Raw genomic sequence first — 17,652 nt, forward strand, 5'->3', positions numbered from 1 at the left:
GTTTTTTTTCCACAGGCTGCAGGATTGTAGTTTTTCTTGCTTCTGCTGTCTGCCCTCTGGTGGTTGAGGCTATCTAAGAGGCTTGATGGGAGTCTCTGGTGGTGGGTAGAGCTGACTGTTGCTATGGTGGTCAGTGCTCAGTAAAACCTTAATCCACTTGACTGTTGATGGGTGGGGCTGGGTTCCCTCCCTGTTGGTTGTTTTGCCTGAGGCAACCCCACACTGGAGCCTACCTGGGCTCTTTGTTGGGGCTAATGACAGACTCTGAGAGGGCTCACGCCAAGGAGTACTTCCCAGAACTTCTGCTGCCAGTGTCCTTGTCCCCAGGGTGAAACAGAGCCACCCCCCACCTCTGCAGGAGACCCTCCAACACTAGCAGGTAGGTCTGGTTCAGTCTCCCCTGGGGTCACTGCTCCTTCCCCTGTGTCCCAATGCACACACTGTTTTGTGTGTGCCCTCCAAGAGTGGGGTCTCTGTTTCCCGCAGTCCTGTCAAAGTCCTTCAATCAATTCCCACTAGGCTTCAAAGTCTGATTCTCTATGAATTCCTCCTCCCGTTGCCGGACCCCCAGGTTGGGAAGCCTGACATGGGGCTCAGAACCTTCACTCCAGTGGGTGGACTTCTGTGGTATCAGAGTTTGCCAGTCTGTGAGTCACCCACCCAGCAGTTATGGGTTTTCATTTTACTCTGATTGCGCCCCTCCTACCATCTCATTGTGGCTTCTCCTTTGTCTTTGGATGTGGGGTATTTTTTTGGTGAGTTCCAGTGTCTTCCTGTTGATGATTGTCCAGCAGCTAGTTGTGATTCTGGTGTTCTCACAAGAGGGAGTGAGAGCATGTCCTTCTACTCCCCCATCTTGTTTCCTCCTCCGAATTTCTTCTTTTTAAAAATTTATTTATTTATTTATTTTATTGCTGTGTTGTGTCTTCCTTTCTGTGTGAGGGCTTTCTCTAGTTGTGGCAAGCGGGGGCCACTCTTCATCGCGGTGTGCGGGCCTCTCACTATCGCGACCTCTCTTGTTGCGGAGCACAGGCTCCAGACACGCAGGCTCAATAGTTGTGGCTCTCAGGCTTAGTTGCTCCGCGGCATGTGGAATCTTCCCAGACCAGGGCTCGAACCCATGTCCTCTGCATTGGCAGGCAGATTCTCAACCACTATGCCACCAGGGAAGCCCCTGAATTTCTTCTTAAAATTTTTATCATAAAATATATTCAGGGAAAAAATGTACAAAATGTTTTGTGGTAAGACTTAGTAATAATATACACATCCTTAGAATCATCCTGAAGATTCTTAAATGGCCTGTGGGCAGTGATGAGAGTGTCCGGACCTTCCCATCCCTGACTCATCTCCATCCTGCCCCATTCATGACCACTGTCCTGATATTTAGTTTATCTACATACCCTTACCATCTAAATATTATTTTTCACTCAGCAGCGTTCTTTCAGTTTTACCTCCTTTGACCTTTCAACAAACGAGTATTAATGGAATTCCACTGAAAAGGTTTTCCGGTGGTTTCTCTGCCTGTGTTTCACACATGCTAGTGTCTGGAGCTTCAGGGCTGGCCTAGGACTGTGGGGTTCATCCTCCCACCAGAGCCAAGTGCCCCTGAGGCAAGGGGACTTTTTAAAGAACCAAATGAGTGGGGGTGGGGAGGGAGGGACAGAATTCTCCTGAAGGAAATGGTGAAAGATGAAAGTGGAACAGTCTTTTTTGGGGGTGGGGTGGAGAGGGTGGGAGCTGCTCTGCGGGGCTTGCGGGACCTTGGCTGCCAGACCAGGGATCCAACCTGTGCCCCCTGCAGTGGAAGCACGGAGCCCTAACCACTGGACGGCCAGGGAAATCCTGGAACAGCCTCATTATTACCGAATAGTGAGGACACAAAAGTGTCCATGTTTGTGAAGGGTCACAGTTCTGTGCCAGGCCTCAGTGGCCTTATGGTTTGACACTGGGTCCTTGGAGAGAACATTTCCCACCCACTGGCAGGACAAGGTCGGCTCAAAGATGCGACTTCCGACCTCCTGTCACTCAGGCATGGGAGGGCGGGGCCCTGTGAACTGTCCGATCAGGGGAGTCGCCGATTATTTTATGTGGCGGCGCTGCTCCGATGACGGCAGAGGCGCGGACTGCATGCTCAGTGCCGCTGGCTCTGGCAGTGGCCGCATCAGCTCCTGCTGCCCTTTAAGGCTCCAGGTGGTTATGCCGCATTCTGTGTCACTGTGACCGGCACTTGCCGCGGCGGTCATGGGGTGGACAACCGGAAACTCCAGAAACCGAAAAATGGTGAGTGTGCGGGGTTGGTTGTTGGGAGAGGGGGTCGGTGGGACTGATGGAACCAGGCCTCCCATGTGGCCAACTCCAGAGTCTGCAGACCCGAGTCAGCCGGTGGTGCGCCACACAGCCTAGGGCTGGGTCGACAGCCGGGACCCCCGGGTGTCCTGTCCTGTCCCTGTGAACCCGCGTCACCCCCACATGGCGTGGTGGCCATAGGGAGGGACTAGGGGCAATCCTGACTCGGTCTCCAGGGTACACGCGTGGGAACAGCTGTGGTCTGGGGGTGTCCGGTTCCCCCTTTCTCTCCAGGGGAATCATTTTACTCTCACTTTTTAAAATGTTTGAGGAGCAAGATCTCAAATCCACGACCCTGTCCCCCCAGCCTAGCTCTTCCTAGGGCTGGCAATAAATCCCTAAATTTACAGATGTTTCCCTGCATTCCCAAATGCCATCTTCCCCTCTGCAGTTCATAGTATCACTATTAACTGTTTTTCTCCATGGTGCGTTTCAAACCGATGCAGTATTTTAATTGTTTACTCATTTATCAACAGAGCCATGGATGGCTCTTTAATTTAAAGATTTATTTTTATGGCTATTTTACTTGAGAGGAAAGCAGAGAACCACCACCTGGAATATGTTATATGGAATGCTTGTGCCTCTCCTCTCAAAATCTTTCTTGGTCATGGACAACCTATGGGAAGACCTTTGGGTGAAGGGTCCTCTTGAGAAACTTTCCTGGGTGATCTTTTTTCAGCACTGCCTCTGTTCCTGAGTTTCTCTCTTTGAAAAGATTTATTCACTTATTTGAGACTCAGTTTTTCAATAAATGTAAATTTTATTTATTCAGTAGACCTGGGGAGACAGTATAAAGTTGTTCCAAAGAGGCAAGAAAGGTGAATTTCAGAAAAATATTTCATTATTACATTCTGTGTATTAAAATTTTTGTTTCCCTTTTTTTTCACCCTGAGTGGATGTAGTAATATTCTGAAGTCTTTTGGGTGATTTCCAATGGCATATCAGGACTTAGACTTGCAAAATCTAGAAGTGTTCCAATACGATTGTTTACAAATCAGTTTCTTTTTTTGGAAATAAGTCATTGACATCTTCATTTTCCGATAGGAATAGATGTTTTGGGATTTTCCTGTTGAACAAATAAAATTGCCTTACAGTCTTCTCTCTTCCTTTACACGTAAACACTGGGTTGAGTGATTTTTCTGGATTATTGAAACACTGGGTTTATGTCATTTAAATTACCAATGGTGATCCAAAGTATTGTGACTGGAGCAGAGGCCTGAGGCCAGTGACTCCAAACTAAAGTTCCCATCTGGAGCCGGCAGTAGGGGGGTTTTCTTTGGCCTAGATGTTTTATGTTTGAGTTCTGCATCCATGATATAGGTGCACTCGGAGTGTATTTTGTGTATTAAAAAAGTCTGTGGTCAGGAGTTCTGTCTCCTGGACAAAAAGTTTACGAATTTGGGAGTTTGAGTCGGATCTTAAACTGAATCTGCCTGAGAGTTTCCTCACTTGTGAGAATGTGAGTAGAGTTCTCTGCAGTGACTGCTCAGGTGTCCCTACCCTCCTTCACCAGGGACTGACCCACCTTGGGGGTTATATCTCAACCTGGGTATCTAGACCCCAAGCTTGGGAATGTGTTTAACTTTCTGAATGTGGGTTTTCTTTCTTAACTGTGGGCAAGCAGGCTTCTTATCTGAGCTGATTTGAATATTTGTGTTTCTTTTCTTTAGATGCCTTTATCTATTGGATATTTCAGTCCTTTAACTCTAGTTTCCCTTAGCAGTTTGAAATTTTATTTCCTTGGTGAGTGTATATAATTTTTGATTTCTTAGGCTTTGAAAAATATAAGTTGATTGAAAAATATGTGTGTAAGGCAAGAAAATCCTGGAACCAAACAGAATTTCTGCTCCTTTTAGGCAACAGAATCTTAAGCTGTGAGATGGGTATGTTTAGGTTCTCAGGCACACTTTTACCTTTACCTCTCTACGCTATTGTGAAGTGGTTTTGGGTTTTGTTAGCTTTCTTATGAGTTTGTACTAAATTGTGTCCATAAAGTAGGCTGAATTCCTCAGGGAAGGATGATAGCTGTTACTGTGTTATTACTTAAAATGTTGTGTTGGTTACCTTTTGTTCTTTTCTTTTCTCGAGCTGTCTCCTGAACTTAAAAGTTATATTATCCTAGATGAAAGATGTGCATCTGGTGGAAAACACTAATTTAAGGGATGAAAATTCCTGATGATTGCTTCAGTCAACCCTTAATACACACTGAGCTTCATTAGTAAATAGACAACTCTCAGACCTTTCCCTTGGAAGAGGTCGCATAATCAGGCTTTGTGTTGATTTTGCATTCTGTTCGTTAGAGACAGAACAAATTAGAATAATTGGCTGGTACAGGGAAAGCACAAAGAACTTTCTTCTATTTTTGTGATGCATCCCGTAATAAGGGTTGAAAATGAGACTAGAGGTAAGAACGTGAAACTCAGAAGAGCAAAGGAGAGAGGATATTGTTTCTTTGAAAATATTCTTTCAGTGTTGGCCCAGAAGAAATAGGAAGCTGAGGAAATTTTTTTTTTTTAAATGATGATTTTTGTGTTCATGATGTGAATTCCACAATTAGTAAGAATCAGGAAGCAAGCATCCTTTTCTACCAAGGACTTGGGAGCAAATGAAACCATAAATACTCCCGGCTCTTGGAAACCCTTTTGGAGCAGTAATCAGAGAAGGGTAAAGGCAAAGCCTCAGGGCAAAGGTGTTCAGAGCAAAGGGATAGGAGGAGAACAAAAGGAAAGTGGATCTTTTTAGAGCTGTCATTTTGAAATTTACCTGCTTCTGATTCAGTGCTGCTTTGCTACCGTGTTGGTCCAGTGGAAATCCTCAAAGCAGGAGCAGCCGTATTTTAAAATAATAAGGTTAGAGCAAGTGACTTTAATCCAGGTCTCTTTAGCTCAAGAGCACAGATGAGAGCGTGAGGAAAGGGTGAGGCCACAAGGAATTGTTCACTGGGTAAATTTTCCCCAAACCTCCCAAACTGGGAGAAATTGACCACTGGATTATGTGCCTTGAAGGAAAGCAAAAATGTTGAAAGCAAAGAGTGTGGAGCTTGTTTAGAAAGCAAGCTCTATCATTTGGTCACCTTCTGATAATAGCATTGGCTGAGACCTGACCATTTACAATGAAGGCACTTCTGTAGGTAATAAGTTCCAGGAGGGCCAGAACTGAGTATGTCTGTTTCAGCATTTAGCATGGTTTAGCATCTTAGAGCCCAGTACATTATTGGCATATAGTAGACTTAAAAATGAATATTTGTGGATTGTCTGAATGAGTGGATGTGTGTGATTCATATCCTATTTGCAGGTCCTATGCCCTACAGTGGGTTTTCAGTGTCAGATTGTGAAAGTATTTATGCCGGGGATTGGCACTGTTCCCTATCTAATCGATAAAGATTACACATCAAAGGACTTTACACTGACAGCCCAAAAGCCTCATAGGAATTACTTAACAAAAAACTAAAATTGGATTCTGTATAATTTCTAATTTATAAGCTGGCCAGAACACTGGTATTTCAGCCAGTCCTCTGGTAGTTCCAATGATGTCCCCATGATCACCCAGGCATAATCAGAATGGCTTTAGGATTTGGGAGCCAAAATGTTCCTCAGTATTTACTGCTTTGCTAGTCCATTTAAGAAAATGGAGTATTGAAAATATAGCTTCGGACACAATATGGCATCTTATGATTTAGCACGAAATCTGAGAAATATAGAGTTAATCTGAAGCCTGCAATGGTAAAGTTCCTTCTGCTATTGAAGTTATTGTCTTTAAACAATGATTCTACATCAGTAATGCTATATATATATATATATATATATATATATATATATATATATATATATATATATATATATATATATATATATATGATATTCAGGTTAATTTCCTCTTCTCCCTAAGCAAGTAATTGGTTGGTTGGTATGAGAGATGGTGTGGCTTCCAAAGGTGAAAAGTATTATTTTGTTGTAATTTCCGGCTACCTAAGGATGGGAGAGGCCCAGGACACTGCAGTCAGTATATTATGTGGAGCAGGTTATATTGTGGTTTATTTATGAACTTTTACATGTTTATTTTCTATGCAAGTTTGTGTGCTCCTTTCTGAATTTTGGTAGATAAGTGTTTTGTAACTTTGGAATACTTGGAGTTATATATATATATATATATATATATATATATATATATATATATATATATATATAACTTTTATATATATATATTTTAACGTAGTAGTTAAAGCCATGAAGAGTGTACTAGTCTACGTAGGTTCAAATTCTGGCTTTACCCTATGACTTCCCTGTGGCTTCCTCTGCTCACCTATTAAAAAGGAGTATAATAAGACTGCTGTGGTGAGTTATATACTAAGTGCTATTTAAGCATTTGCTATAATGATTATGTATACTCGAAGGCAAGGAACTTGCCCCTTGATCGTCTCTGTATTCCTAGTGCTTAAGAATTCCTAGTGCTTTTCTAGTGCATTGTCTTAGGATAGAGATAGCTCAGTATAGTTCTTCTCACTATAAAGTACTGTTACGTTGAAAGTGTTTGCTTGTGTACTAATAATCTATGACATATCTGCTGAGGACAAGGAAAGGAATAGTTTTAAAACTGCAATGGATAACAAAAGATTGTATGATGTAATGCCTTTATTATGTAATGATAAAACTAACAATTGATCGTGGTAGAAAATTTGAAAAACTCCTAGACAAAATAGACATCAACAAAATTTGCAGTAACTTTCAGAGTGTAGAGTTGGCCATGAATATTAGTGCTTTCACATTTTCCAGGACTTCAAGTAGACTCTGCTTCTTGAGTCTATTCATGAGATTTTATTGTAATGATGTTTTCATCATGGGGGGGACACACACACACAGAAATCTGTTTAAAAAAAAAAAAAAAGACATGTAAATCACTGATGTTTCAGATAGCCACATGAAATAAGGTGAGAAAGGTCAACAAGCTGAAAGAATGTGGAGTAGCATCTCCTTAATCGCTTACATAATTCTGATAATTACCTCTTTGTGGATCAAGTAATTAATGGGGAATCTAATTCAAGAAAAATGTATGAACTTCAAGCCTTCTTGAAGCCAAGTATTTCTTTCCACAAAAGGTTACTTTCCGCGGCCATGCTTCCTTATCATCTGACAGGGAAAGAGTGTTGTATGGCAAAGGATCTTCCCGAAGGAGGGTGCTTCCCACGCTGATTGTCATCAGTGACTTCAGAATTACTGTTGCTGTATTACCAAAATCTTAAACTAGGATATTTTTGACAAATGCAGTCCTTAGTTAATTTTTAGAGCTACAAACTGTCAGATGGCTCTGAAATAACAATTGTCTGGCTATTCTTCAGGGTGATCACAATACGGTAATGACCTTGAGGTATCACTAAAAAGCAGGAAGGTGTGAGTCTTCCTTTGGTTCCAGAGTGAAATGCGAGTTGGAGTTGGAGTTGGAAAAGAGGCCGACAACCAAGTGATAGAGAAGGAAATGTGAGGTCATCAGTGAAAAAGCAGGTTTAAGTTAAGGTGAAAAGGCATGAGGAAATGGTCAACCGTTACAGTATTACAAAGATCATCACGAAGCATATCCATGAATGTGGTTTGTATTGCAATCTGCTGAAAAAGAGACAAATATCCTGGCCTGGCCTTCATGGAGATTATATTTTATTGATTCTGATGATAGATTATTGTTGAAGAGGGCCTCCTATAAATTATAACCATGCAAAGGCAGCAAGATAATTTTTTTTCTTTATGTATGTGTTTCTCATTCCTACTCACTTCTCTCTTAGGGGAAGAGAAAATCACAAAAAAACAAAAATGTCAAATCTCAGCTATTCATTTGCAAAATAATTTTTTCCCCAAATTCCAATGGAGGCAATAGGTTAACCGTTAAGATTTGTAAGGCTCAAAAAGCTAGATTTTTACAAAGTGTAGCCAAATTTTATTCCATAAATAATAGCTTTGGAAAGAATATGTGATGATGCAAAGTTGGAAAAAGCTGGTTTTTCTTCCGTAAATGACTTCACTGTGTTGGGAGAAGAGGCAGAGAAGAAATCAAAGTAATTAAACATGGGGTGAGTTTTTCTGATAGGGGACTCTAGTGCTTTAAAATAGACTACATAATCCTAGGGATAATCTGAGGGTAGAACAGACCAATGCCTTATTTCCAATCTGGTACCCTGGAAGAAAACAGTGTATTTCCTTTGAGGTCTTGAGAGGTTTTTCTTCTGCTTTGTTTTGTTTTGGGTTCATTTTGTAGTCAACCTTACTAAGGTATCATTTGCATACAACAAAATGCAGACATTTTTAGCTAACGGTTCAGTGGCTTTTAATTAATGTATACCTTTGTATACCTACCACCCCCATAAAGATAGATAACAATTCTAAAACCCGAGAAAGTTTCCTCCTAGGCTTTTGCAAAAGTATCCCCATCTCCCACCCCAAGGCAACCACTGATCTGTTTTTTATCTTTAGAGATGAATTTTGCCCAGTTTAGAATTTCATGTCAGTTGAATAATACAGTAGGTGCCCTTTTGATCTGGCTTCACTTGCTCAGCATATGGTTTTTGAGATTCATTCATGTTGGGATGTTTTAAACCAGGACTTCAGCCTGGGTGGCTGATTTTGTCTGAAGGCACCTACAGGTACATCTGGGTCTCTGGCATTGTCACTGTCTGTTCTTGGCTCAGTATTTTCAACTTTACTAAGAAGCACAAGGTTGAAGTAAGGAAGATCATTGTCAGTATACTGGAGGTGAAGTGGGTTCCGTTATGTAATATTCTCAGCATAAATTGACCTGCTTGGAATCATTGTGTTGATAATTGACAAGGATACTCTTCCCCCAAAAACCTTGATACTATAAAACTTCTAAAGGACGCTGTCCTAGGACTCTTTTAGTTTTAAATTTTTGGGAAACATTTCTGGAAAATTCAAATGCTCACAACCTGAAAGAAGCAATTATTCATCTGAAGGCTAACTCTGCTCAAGTTGAGTTGTCCGACCTTTACATGCTGATAGAACCCAAATAGCCTTGCAAAACAATGCTCTCTTATTGGATATAAGCACATAGACTATTTAAAATGGACGTGTATATGCAGTAAAGTAAAAAAAAACAAAGACTCTTTGAGTTTCCCTTGCAGGTTTTTAAAATTTTTTCATTTAAGTTTCTATAGCATATGCTAATAGTTGAGGGTAACCTCAGGTTAGTTTTAGGTCCACTCTTTACATAAATGTTGAAGTACTCCATACCCACCTTTTTTCTACCTTCCTTCTCTTCTTCCATCTTTCCTTCCTAACTTCTTATAATCCATTATACTTAATCCTGCATTTGTTGAGGTGGCAATTAGTGTAGGAAAATTGAAAGCAGTGTGAAATGTTGCTGTTCAGAATGCATGTTGACCAAATTCTATATTGAGAAAAGGTCTGAATTTACCCACAGGAACCCTTTCTCAGCGTCTTTGAGTACAGGCCATAGAAACTGGGCTATAATATCCTGACAGGTATGTCGAATTCATAGCAATAGCCCTCAAAGAGCTTACCTAGCGTACGTAGATGCGTATGAATGCATTTAATGATTGCTTTATTGGCAGCAGTGCCAACATACACAGTCTATTTTGTTTTATATCATTATCATTACCTGCTGTTGACCACTGTATACATTGCTAATGGTGTGGTTCCTATGGCTTGTGAATTTCACGGCCAAATAATATGTAATTTATTGCACACTTTAGTGTAGAAGATGGAGACTCCATAAATTTTCGTGTGCTCTTTGCCCCTTTGGAATGTATTACCCTGAGATCAGGCAAAGTAATAAATTTACTTCAAATGTGTGTGATAGCTAAACATCAGTTAGGACTGATGGGCAATATTTCTTCTTCCAGCAACATAACAGTTTTTAAAGACTAAGCCATTGAACGTGGAGTTACTGAACATGGGACTCAGTTCACTGGGATCCCTTCTCAGAAAAATAAAGGAAAACTTGAATTGGATATGTGTGGCTTATTCAAGTAGTAACTGATCAGCTACATCTTGGTGAACTTAATTTGTCACAATCGTTTGGTGTTTTATTAACTCTCTTCCCCTTCTTCCCCTGACTCTCATGAGAATGGATTAGAAGTATCTTAAAACATACTAAGTCGTCTTCCATCCCTGTTACTCTAACTACAAAAGCACACTTTCCTTATCCAACGTAACTTACTGTCTTTTAGAGTAGCTGTGGTTTTAATTCTCTACAGAATTCAAACCAGCAAGAGAAACATTTTCAAGGAGCCACCACATTGTAGAGCTTTAGAAAGAAGACTTTAGAATTAAGGGCAAATATATCATTTTATGGCTAAAGCACCTGAGGCGTAAAGTAGGAAGGTAACCATCGAGGTCAGGGAAAGGGGTTGAAGATCAGGTTTCAGGCTGAGAAAGAGTCTACAGGGACTCAATCTGAGCAGTTCAAAAACTGAAAGGAGACCACGAATGTTCTGGGAAGGCTGGCATCTGGCCTCAAGTGTGGGATTTCAGACAGGGAGTGGGCCCGGTGGGGGGAACTGAGCTTCTGCAGTAGGCAGAGAAGTCCCCCTCATCTCCAGAAAGTGCCACTGACATCAGGGAGTTGAGGGGAAAGAGCAATGAATTCCAGTTCACCTGAGAAAGCAGGCCAATCTGATTAACTCTGAATTTAGGCTTATTTCAGGTACTTCTTGAGAAAGAACTTGGACAAGCGCAAGTCCCGTGCAGCCTCTTTACATCCATGCCCGGTATTTTCTGGTGGAGCTGCTTAAACCCTCCAAGTGACTCCAGTGTTTTAATTTCTCTCTCTATTTAATTCCGACAGTTCTATGATTGATTATTTAATGGGCAAATAAGTAGGGTCACAAAAGAGTGTGAATGTATTTTACAGGATGAGGATGGGCGGAGTGGAGCAGTCTGGAATAGGACTCCAATAAAAAGGGATCTGGGTAAATAAGAACGTCTATTAGAAAGGGAGAGGAATTCGCAAGGAAATTAGGGCCTGACACCATGCCCTTCTCTCTGCATGTTTAGAAGCTAGTTTCTAATTTTCTTTTCATAGGAGATGTCCCTGTGATGAATTGTCTTTTACCTCCACACTGTTTATCACATGGACATATGGTGAAGTTTGCGTGAGAGAAAGCAAGTAGTAGAATTTGTCTGGCGAGCAACTATAAACACTTCCTGGAACAATCTAGGGTAGAAGAAAAAGGAAAGGAAAGTGGAAACAAAGGAGAAAGAAAGCTAATGATGCTGGAGTCTCTCGCTGGGATTTGTGGTATCGCTTTTTGAAACGAAGTACAGAAAGTCAGAACCTGACTGATTGTTTCTTGATCACGGTTTGTTTTCATTTTTGTTTTTATCTTGCTGTCTCATCAGTTATTCCAGCCAGTGCTATGTCATTTTCAGTTTCAGTAAGCATGCCTGTCTTGTTTCCATTCGCATTATTCATGCAAATGTTGATTGAACTGATGACCCCGAGTTATCAAGGAAATATTAGATACACCAGTGGATACATTTCTTAATTTTAGAAAAAAATTACCGAGTGAAGGTTAAAATAACTCCTCTTAAAGTTGTCATTTAAAAAAAACTTCTCCTAACATACAATACCTCATTGCCTAATAATGCCAGATAAATGAAGAATTCCTATGTATTCATGAATGCAGGCTAGTCTGTATATTTTTTGGCAGGTATGACCGTTACCGAGGGTAACGGCCTAGTTTGCTGGCCGTGTCCTGTCTCCTAGAAAGTGGTAGTTTCTGTTGTCTTTCAGTTGGTCCATTGGATATCAGAGGTGAATTTATAAAACTATACTTCCCTTTACACTTACTTTGTTTTGTTTTGTTTTACTTGAAGTATAGTTGACTGACAATGTTGTGTTTCAGGTGTACAGCCAAGTGATTCAGATATATATATTTCTTTTTCAGATCCTTTTCCATTATAGGTTATTACAAGGTATTGAATATAGTTGCCTGCGCTATACAGTAGGACCTCGTAGTTTTATCTATTTTATATATAGTATACACTTACTTTGTGTGATCCTGGCTGGTCAGCCCACATGATTACTTTCACTTCTGATATAATTTTTCAGGTCCAACCTCAAATCTTTGATAAGAAGTTATTTTAAAATAAGTTTATTAGCATGTGTGTGCTCTAAATCCAACAGTAGTTATTAGAGATATGGTTTTGCACTAGGTATTCCTCTCTTTTTTGTTCTTGGCCAACCAATCGAAAATTAGCTTTTATTTTCTGGTTGGTTTGCTAGATGTTTATGACTATAATAAAAGTCTTAAATTTTGTCTCATATCTTAAAACACAATCTGAATTAGCAATGGATATTGTGCTCTACATAGGGGCTGTGATATAAGTATAGTTTCCAACTTCAAAAACATATAACCTAGAAGGGAACACACACAGACACATATGCAGCAATTATGGCAACTGCATTTGTTTACGAAGTGAAATAGTACTGAGATGGATAAAGTGCTAGCAAGCCTTGAACAGCCAAATCAGCTTCAAAAATAGATGTGCAGTTCTTTAAAAATATTTTTAACATTTTTCCAGCTACATGTAGAATATAACTTAGCATAAAAACGGTACGGGTTTTATTTTAAGTAATTTAGCATTTTGACATCCTCATAATGAAATTAAATCCAGGAGGAGGTTTCTCTCCATGATCTCTTGAAATGGTCCTTGATCATCCACAATATTTCCCATCATCACAAAGGTGGTACCAAGGGCAGGAAACTCCAACATTATTAAAGTTTCATAAAGCCAAGTCAATTTTAAGAATAGAATGACCCCAAACTGATAAAGGTCTTGACAGATAATTTCAAGGGAAGCATAAATTATTTTCTGTTTGTCACAGGGCAAAAATATTTAGGTTGAGTTAATGAATGGTAGAGTTTTTGAGTGGAGAGTGTCCTTAAAATATTATGTAGATCTGTACTGTCAACAGATGCTAGCCACATGGCATTATTTATATTTAAACAAATTTAAAAATAAGATTAAAAATTCAGTTCCTCAATTGCATTTGCCATATTTCAAAGATGTTTACTAGCTCCATGTAGCTACTGAGTACTGCATTGCATGGTACAGATATAGAATATTTTCATTATCACTGAAAATTCTATTGAGCAATACTAAAATTATACCCAGATATTCACAGAGAAGGCAACCAAGTCTCAAGGAAATAATATAACTTCCCCAAGGTCACACAGCTATGTTTTGAAAGAAAAACAAAATGACACAAAGGAAATAGTAACAGAGGCATTAAAGAAACCCAGTAAGTTTCTGGAGCAGTCAAAGTAGGGTTTAAAAGTGCATACTTAACTGTTAGCAGGGTTGAAGCTCTTGATGGTTGGTAAGATCTACCTGCCTGAATTTGGACATGAGCATTTTATGCAATGAATTAAAAGCAAAAAATCATTTCAGCGAATGGCTGCCAGCTCCATATTTTTAGCCACTGCTGTGCTTCCAGATTATGTTTATCACTTTCATGTACAGGGCACCACTGTGATATGTGATGGTTTATCTGACCCCAGAGAAATCAAGAAATCTTGTGGGGGTTATGGCTATATTTGAAAAGGTTGATTTTTAAATGCATCATGCAGACTGGCCCTGTTTTAAAAGGGATTCCTGCCATCAAATAATCAAAATGTAAACTCTCTTCTCACCTTGCAAAAGTCAAAGATACTCCCTGCATTTTTATTATTTCGTTGAAATCCAAATATTATTTTTCCATTCTCTAATTTGTTTTCCTCACAGTGTGATCAGCTATTGCCAAGGAAGGAAGGGTTAGATGTATCAATCAAAGTTTGCTAAAGGCCCCCTAGGTAATTGAACTCTCAGGAGAAACAATCGTCATGTATTCTTTTCCTGTTGTTTCAATATCTTCGTAAAGAGTCATTTCAATATGTTTGGTTCTGTAGCAGAGGTTCTGTGAAGTGCTTCTGTTCCTCAGAGGTCCAGAAAGCCTGCGAGTCTGTGGGTAAAGGTGGGTAAGGAGAGAGAGGGAAGGAGGCTAGAGAGAGGCTCAGTGCTGAGATAAGGACAGTGTTCTAAAGCCTCCTGGGGGTGAGGCTGGGGTGCACAAACACCCACGACTAATCCAGACAGAAACTGAATAATCAAGGGGACGAGCACTGTGAAGTCATGTGGTCACCTCTCCCTCTAGAAATACACATTGCCCTCAGTAAGCCTCCTCCCGCCCCAGAAGAGCATTAGGAAGGTCTGGAGAGGGGGAGTATTGGCAGAAATAGAAAAAGCAGGTTGAAGGAATTAGCCTGGAGCAGAGAGACCAAGAAACGCAAGCCAGCAGATGGAAGGCAGACTTTTCATGGAAGTCTCCAAGCCCAAGTCAAGTTCTGGGACCACCAAGTACAAGTCAAAGAGTGCTCATTTAACCCCTTTGGGCCCCCACGCGAGTGGAGGAAGACTGGACAGAGAGGGAGAAGGGGCCATTGAAGGTACAGTATTTACTATGGGATTTAACTCCTGAAAGGCCTCCCAGTAGCTTCAGATCTGCTCAAGAATCCTTCATGTCCTGCTGGTTCCCAGTGAGTGGCTCACAGCTTCAAGGCCTCCTCTGCCAGATGGAGAACTATTTCAAGCATCCTGCCTCTATTTTGTACTGTAGCAATGCAGACAGGAAACCTGACCCCATTTTCAGGTTCTAAAGAGAAATTCTAAGTACCTGAAAGACTGAGGAACATGGTGGCTTTTATTTAAGATGTGGAGATAGAGAGCACATACCTGGACTTGGGCCTGCAGCAGCACCAAGGGTTCCCTTTATTTTCTCTCCCGTCTGTGTTTCTCCTTTTCCCTCCGCTGGATTAGCCACGGGGACTCCAAGTTCTTCATTCTGCGGTCCTGGTACCAAGATTTTCCTGGGAATTACAAAGTTATTCACCTTCTACATTGAGCACTTCTTATTTTTTCCCCGGCAACGTAAGTCATCCTTAAGAGGAGTCAGGGTGCTAGCTCTTAAATATATTTTAGTCATCCTTTTGTACATTAAATGCTCTTTCTTGGAGACTGCTCCTGACATGGTGTTCACCGTGCTCTCAGCTGGCCTTCTGAAGTTCTGCCCTGCCTTCCCCACCAGGTACAGTTCAGGAGCTGCCTACCTCAGGGTGACAGGTTATCTTCTAGTTGCTTTATTCCTTTCCCTCTTACATTTAGAGAACATAATTTGAATACATAAACTTCTCTGTGACCACAGCTTTATTTGCAACCCACAGGTTTTGTTATGGCATATTTTCATTATCATTCAATTAATAAAATTCTAATTCCCATTGCAACTTTATCTTTGACCTACATAATGATCAGAAGTATGTTTTTAATATCCAACTATTTGGTAAAATATTGGTTATATATTTTTTAATTTCTTGCTTATTCGGAGTCTTGTTTTATAACCAGCATATAGTCAGTTTTATAAATGTGCCACGTGCACCTAAAAATTTCTGCGTAATATATATATTCCATCATTGTTGGTGCAGGGTTTTATGTAAATTTAGGCCAGAGTTTTTAATGATGGTATTCAGATCTTCTATCACCTGCTGATTTGTTGTTGTGGTTCTATGTTACTGATCTAGGTAATTTAGATTATTCTATTTCGACTTAGTTTTTTGGAATTTCCCTTCATATACTGCATTGAAGTTTAGATATATAATATATTCCTTGTAAAGTAACAGTGGGTTTTATTATCCTGCCTTATCGCCAGTGATAATTTTTGCTTTCAAATCTGTGTTAACATTAAAAAATCTTCAATTGTATTTATTGTTGTTATGACATAATTTTTGAATCCTTTAATTTACAGTCTGACTCTTGTCTCTTGTAAGTGGCATAGAATTAGGTTTTTTGTTTGTTCCAATAATCCTTGTCCTTTAATTTGAGTATTTACAGTTAATGTATTTTCTTATAGACCGTTTACTCCTTGTTTACTATTTGTCCCACCTTGTTATGTTCCTTTTGCTCTTCTTTCTTCCTTTTAGATTTCTTCAAATTCCATTTTCCCTTGTATTAGCTTGTTATTTTTACATAAGTAGCAGTTACACATGTACCATGACTTATTAGCTTTTTTACTGCTTCTCAAGCAATGCTGAGATCTTAAATTTCTGACTACTTTTTTCCTCTTCCATTTGTTTTTAATGCATTCTAATTTTTGATATATTTTATTATTACTCTTTTGTGCAGTTAGATTTTATTTAGGTTTATCCACTTATTTATCCTTTCTGTTATACATAATTCTTTATAAAGTCCTTATTTTCATCTGTGATAACCTTCCTTCTGCCTGCGGGTCTCCATTTATAATTTAATTCAGTCGGTTCTGATGAGAACATATTTTCTAAATTTTGTTTGTCTGCAAATTTCCTTATTTCATCTTTCCTTCCAAACAACATTTTCTCTGCGTCTAGAATTCCCAATGGGCAGCTCTTTTCTTTAGCACTTAAAAATGTTATTCCATTATTTTCTAGTATCCAATCAGTTTCGTTGAGAAGTAAGCTGTAATCTTAATCCTGTTGTTCCTTTGAAAGGAATCTCTTTTTTCCTGGGGCTGCTTTTAAGATGTCATGTTTTTCTTTGTTATTCATGAATTGTACTGTGGTGATCTTAGGTGTGGTTTTCTTTGTATTTATTCTTGTTGCATTTTTTTTAGTGCTTATTGAATGTATGGCTCCATATATTCTTTTTAGTTTTAGACAACTCTCAGCTGTTATTTCTGAAATACTGTTTTCATCCCAATCTCTCTCTCCTTTTTTCTTTGGACTCCAGTTTACACATATGATAAAAATGTTTCCTGTGGCCCATATGTCTCAAATGCGCTTTTGTGTACTTCTTATTCTTTTCGTTTCCCATGCTTTAGTCTTAATATTTTTACTACTCTATCTTCCAGTTCACTTACCTCTCTTTACCTGTGTCCAATCCACTACCGAGTTTTAAATTTCGTATAATTTTTATTTCTATCAGTTCAACTTCAATCAGTTTCTACTTTCTGGTTGTCAAGTTAAATTCTCCACCTTGTCATCTATTTTCTTGAACTTGATAACATTTACCAAAATATGTATGAACTTTAATGTTTAGGTCATCTATGATTCTGATTCTGTTTTGTTTTTCATTCATTTAATTCTCCTTTTCTTGGTAGTCTTGGTGGTTCTTCAGTGAATGAATACCAGACTTGGGATATGACAAGTTGTAGAGAATCTGAATGACATTACAGTTGCCCTTTGAACAACCTGGGTTTGAACTGCACAGATCCACTTATACATGGATTTTTTTTCCATAAGTAATACAGTACTACATGATCTGTGGTTGGTTGAAT

The 17,652-nt window shown here is 39.5% G+C and overlaps 1 long non-coding RNA gene across 1 annotated transcript; it reads right to left on the minus strand.

Annotated features, from left to right (window-relative positions):
• Positions 1–13,356: 13,356 nt before the first annotated feature.
• LOC309653622 lies at positions 13,357–16,879 on the minus strand. The gene is made up of 2 exons (XR_014259282.1): positions 15,084–16,879; positions 13,357–14,313 (listed from the first exon to the last, which is right to left on the minus strand). It is a non-coding gene; the product is annotated as an uncharacterized lncRNA (long non-coding RNA).
• Between the last annotated feature and the right edge of the window lie 773 nt (positions 16,880–17,652).

Source organism: Balaenoptera physalus (assembly GCF_965194825.1).
Source record: "Balaenoptera physalus genome assembly, contig: HAP1_SCAFFOLD_690, whole genome shotgun sequence".
Classification (NCBI taxonomy): domain Eukaryota; kingdom Metazoa; phylum Chordata; class Mammalia; order Artiodactyla; family Balaenopteridae; genus Balaenoptera; species Balaenoptera physalus.